The following is a 5,294-nucleotide window of genomic DNA, read 5'->3' as shown; positions in this document are numbered from 1 at the left end:
GCAGTGGAACAGGGTTTTCGATTAATACAGGAAGAAAAAAAATGGATATAATGAAATAAAGAAAGGTTCAATGGTATTTTTAGCTTTATGGTAGAATTTTAGTTCGCTAGAGGACACAAACTAGGCTTTTGACAGAAATGTGCATTGCTGTTCATCAGAAGAGGTAACAGTCTTGTCGCTACTCCAACTCGTGCTCCCCTAATGTGCCCATAGTGTGGAATATACTTGTCATAATATTACCAGTTTTATATGGATTAATGGGGATGGTTCAGAATTGAGTGAACAAATAAACGCAGTTTGACATTATAACAGTAGATGTAAAGATGATTTCACAACAGAATCATCTCATTATAAGGTACAACGGCTATGGAAAGAACAAAGTGACTTTTTATCAAGTTAATATCATAGATACTGTTGCATCTCAAACATTCTGACGTTTTCCATTCACTTATCTTTCCGCTTCTGGGTTAACAGTCAAGAAGACTGTTATCATAAAACCTTCATCGACAATTTCCTTCCCAATGTGGAGAAACCAATTCAATGATGAGTAATCGTACATGAACAGCAGAGAGAAGACTCACCGTATCTGAACAATTATTTGTTGATTTATCCTACAATAATCTACTAATCTGCCCTGAAAATCTTTCATACGTTCTAGTTTTGCTCAACAGGATGTTCTAACACAATCACAGTTTTATTATGTTAGAGCTATTGGAGAACTGTAGGATACTACCAGCTTCTTTATTCAAACATTCGCCTTGTTGCTCATGATACATTCTACTTAATCCCAGTTGAAAACTTCGGATGTGTTGTCCTACGTTGCAAACAAAGTGGTAACGGTGTATGCTATATTAACAATATGAGTAAATATGTCAACGCACAAAGCTAAAGGAAAATGGAACTAAGAAACTGATAGTAGTAAGCAGGTTTTTTTTTCTCAATGCCGAGAATGGAATAATTTACTTGCGTATTTCAAACTCCATGGAAAGAAACAGACGGGTGTTCGATGCTCGCTTTCATTACTGTACTGAGTTTATTTTCTTTATTACTTATTGAATTTTTTAAGATTTGCATCTCCCGTCCTTTGCATTATTTCGCCCTGTTCTTAGTCCTGTAATTATTTTACAATTACAAAATTAACAGCGTCACATCTTCCTAGTCAGGTAAATATTGAATAATGAAACTGTGTTAAGAATTGAAAGTATATCTGTATTTCCAGAAAAATAAATATCAAATTACTAAACGAAGAAAAATCGAAACTGAATCCATTCCATTCCCCCTCAATTTTTCTTAAACATTCTTTCGTGGATACCACAAAAGCTGTACAAGTTGAAAGACCACAATTTTTTCTAAAGAAGTGTAAGAACTTTGAGAAAACGGTGTATCAGCATGTGGTATGTATGCGACTATTTTTGTCTGAGTTTTTATAAACGATTAGAACCTTATGCCAATCCGTAATGATTTTTTATTGGTTCGATGAACGATCTTAGGAGTGCAAATTCGTGGCGAAGTAAGTCTGATATTTTTCAAATTGTTAAGCTCTCAGGACAAGATCACTTACATTTAATTCCAACAGCATACTCTAAATGGAATTTCTACTACAGATTTGTTAGTACACAAAAATGCTCAAATCCGACAGATGACGATTTCTTCGAAATCAGACTGAAAATGAACAATTAATTAGTTATATGTTTATTCTAAAAATAGTGTGTAATGTACCTACAATCATAGGTTTTCAAACCTTTAGTCTTGAGCAATAAAACGTCTGTAAAATACGAGACAACTCTTAACGTAGGAACTACCCCTGAGTTAAGTTCAATGTCGCTATGTTTTTGTTTCCAACGACGTGCCTGGAAATCGAAGTAGGGAGCGAGCTGGCGCTGGCGCGTGGGTATCGATTGTGAGTGACAGTCGCTGGGCTCGCGCAGCTGTTGGTGCGCTGCGCCCCCCACCCGACCGGCAGCCATCCCTCCCCTCCCGCCGCGACGCCCCTGCTGCCTGACAGCGCGACCGGTCAGCTGAGCGCCGTCAGTTGGTTCGCCAGCCCCGTCCAGTGCGCGCAGACTCCAGTGAGTACCACACACAGTTTCCGGCGCTCAGCCTAGCGCGGCGCTCTTCGCTAGCCGCTGAACCGCTGCGCGCCGTTGCCGACCTTTCCGCTCCCGCGAGCCGTTCCCCTCTGCAAGGTGCACCACCTCTCACCGGGGCAGGCGAAGCCGCTGATCGATACAGGCAGCGAGCAGCTGCCCCAGGCCTCGACTCTGCTCGGTGTTCGCAACAGCGCACCGACAAACCTTTGTCTGCCGCCGCGCCTGTTCACGCCTACGCCGAACGTGTAAACTCGCCGCTAAGCAAACACTACGGGACAAGCGAAACTTGCAGTACGAAGCAGTTTTCTGTAGCGGATAGATATTCTTTGTTCTAAAAACGGCCTACGGCGTACAACAAGCGAGGTGCCTCTACCCATAAGTTCGAGTACCTAGGGAGTAGTGTGTGCGTCTTCTGTGCTCAGCTTAAATCGCGTCTCAGCAGCCGGGCAACGGCCTGCGTCGTGTCGGCAACCTGCGGCCTTTGTCTTACCCGCGCCAGCAAACAAAGGACAGCTGACGCGAATGCCAACCTGCGTTCGCTCGGCAGATACGAGGTGTCCTCCCGGCTCTGACATTTAACAAAGCCTGCATTTCTTTTACTTCTCCACTTCGCGTGCGCTGGTGAGTCACAGCCGAGTTTTGCCTGACTACATTTCGCAATAGCGCGAATCAGCTGACTACAGCTGGCAACACAGCGCTACCAGGACCGCTTGCTAGGGCCAAACACAAACGTCGATATATATACCGAATTGGACTGGCAATAAAACACGGAATACAGCGTATGCCACTGTAATCAATAATGGCCTTAAATCTCACTGTTAACAGATAAACAACTTCTTTCAAAACTTTCCAACGTCGAAACTCTGCCACTGTAAGATGCTATTTACAGTGTTGAAATACTCGTCTTACGTCAATTGGCACATCGCACTACAAAGCACTTGCACATTTTGCGCGTAGTAAGAATGGATTTCAAATATCTTGGCGTAAGGGTAAAATAAACGAAACTCAGTTGTGAGTTATAAAACGAGAACGAAACTCCGCTTGCATTCGATGCGATTTCTGTCGGAATAAGCTATAGCATGTAAAAGTGCATTATGTATAAGTCAGCAGTTTGTGTATTCTAGAAACTACACAAATTGATGCAAACTTTATCTTCATGCACAGTGTTTAGGATAAAGTTTATAATTGCATACTCCGACGAAAATCGCAAGCATAAATACGATCTCGATCAACAGCTGACAACTAACGTCTGTTCGTTTATTGTAGCCTGTCTCTGGTGTTTTTTGAGACCCTTAATTTACTACGTGCAAAATTAACATGCGGATCATCGAGCTTTCTCTTCGCCGTAAGTATCTGCCCGCAATGGCAAGTGATACGTTAACGTGCTTTGAGCACTGTAAACAGCATATCCGTCTGGAGTTGAGCCAAAATTCTTTCGATCTGGTAACGAGAAAGTAACGAAAAAATATATACAATGACTTGTTGCGGTTTTGTATCAGTTTATGTTAAGCTTCGAAACTACTGCCCTTGGCATTTCCACCTCGAGTTACGACTTCGTTTACCAAACTCAAAGACTGTATCTCACGTTTGCTTTCCGAAAGCAAAACACAGTTTCTTCAAATTTTGGAGACTTATTTAGGAGAAGCGGATTCAAATCCTCGTCGCCCATGCTGATAAATGTTTCTTTGCTTTCCGTAAATCATATGGCTGAGTTAGTTTCCCTCTTCTTAACGAACTCTTTCCGAATATTTACAACAATAATGCTGTGTAAAACAGCGGAAACTGTCTTTCGTTTTACATTGTGCATGATGTCCTTATTTTACGAAACATATTTCTCAGTGATTGTTTCAGTTGCTGATGTATTAGTTGAAATATTGATGTTTTTGCTGATAAAAAGTTCTGCGTTATTTTGTCGTTTTCTACTGCACTTTGGTCGATAGCAAAGAGAGTGGCCTTCTCTGTCGATGTTTCTGTTGAATTACCGAAAACGAAACGCTTCCGATTTGGAATAAAATGTAATATTGGCATTGTTAACGGCACAGAAAACAAGACGTTGCACGTCGATCAAATGAAAGGGCTGTTCGTTCTCTATAACGAACGGATCATTCACGAATTATCTTGTCACATTTGTTACGATTTCTCTCCTCATATCTGACACTGGTATCACCTGCGTGAAATATCATTTGCAGTTTGTGATCAGGAAAATGGACACAAAATGTTTCAACAATTACAGCGTTGATGAAGGGCGGGCTACCAGTTTGCTTTCGCGATATGAAAGGCGACGTTCAAGTCGCTGTCAAGAACACGAAGCTTTCGCAAGCTGATGGCGTCACCAGTGAGCAGTTCTTTTATTATATCTGCCGTTCTCCTGCTAATGTGCTCCATTACACATTTTTCCCGCTACGCATTAACGCAGATCTAAGAGGCTACATGATTAATACAAATAAGGAAACTTACTTCATAGTTAACAAGCCTTTTCTTTTTCAGTAGTTTTTAACAACGTTCAGAGGTAACGGTCATCCACTATTCATGTGACAGGCCGTAAAGGCCGGATATTGTCACGTTGACCTTGACGCCACTTCCCGCACGCTGACACAAGAGAAGAAAGTGATTCTTGCAATAAAGTATTGTTTTTTCCCTTCGAATAACAATTGATACGCGTAAAAAACGCCAGGCTTAGAGTATTGCTTGATGGCTTAGCACTTGGGACATGCCATGACAAAAAGAAACTATGACTCAATTATAACATGACACGCTCGTCATATTTTAACATCACAAGGTAGTCAAATAATCAGTGATGTTCTTTATCTTCAATGTTTGGACTGAAGATAGACTGCAAAGCTGTCGTGTTAAGTAAAACGTTATGGATCTTTAGCAGAAACCGACTAACACTACCTTCGCGGCAAGCGTTATATGCAGCCAGAAACTGAAATGCGAAAGCTGCTGTGCATCGCTTATTTTCACCCTGTTTTTCTGTGTAGTACAGTTACGGGTAACTCTATAGTTCTCATAGTGTATTGTAATCCCAGAAAAGGGTGGTCACAACGACCTATGGTGTCAATTACGATCTTCTTAAGGCACTGCAGTAACCAGTTGGTGATTACGACTTACGTCTCAATACGTCGCTACTGGCTATCGTAATAGAAATGTGTTCGCTTCCCAGCAGATTTCCAATACCAGTTTTATTCTTCCGTGAGTTAAGCA

At 41.5% G+C, this 5,294-nt stretch overlaps 1 protein-coding gene across 1 annotated transcript in view; it reads left to right on the top strand.

The window, feature by feature from the left end:
- The first annotated feature begins 2,016 nt into the window (after positions 1-2,016).
- Positions 2,017-5,294, top strand: part of LOC126480840 (tumor protein p53-inducible nuclear protein 2) — a 75,841-nt gene continuing 72,563 nt past the window's right edge. Inside the window, exon 1 of the mRNA XM_050104185.1 lies at positions 2,017-2,069. The gene's annotated coding sequence lies outside the window, so the exon portion shown is untranslated. The remainder of the gene's footprint in view (positions 2,070-5,294) is intronic.

Source organism: Schistocerca serialis, chromosome 5, assembly GCF_023864345.2.
Source record: "Schistocerca serialis cubense isolate TAMUIC-IGC-003099 chromosome 5, iqSchSeri2.2, whole genome shotgun sequence".
NCBI lineage: Eukaryota > Metazoa > Arthropoda > Insecta > Orthoptera > Acrididae > Schistocerca > Schistocerca serialis.
The sequence above is the reverse complement of the archived record's forward strand: the minus strand, read 5'-3'. Positions and strand labels throughout refer to the sequence as shown.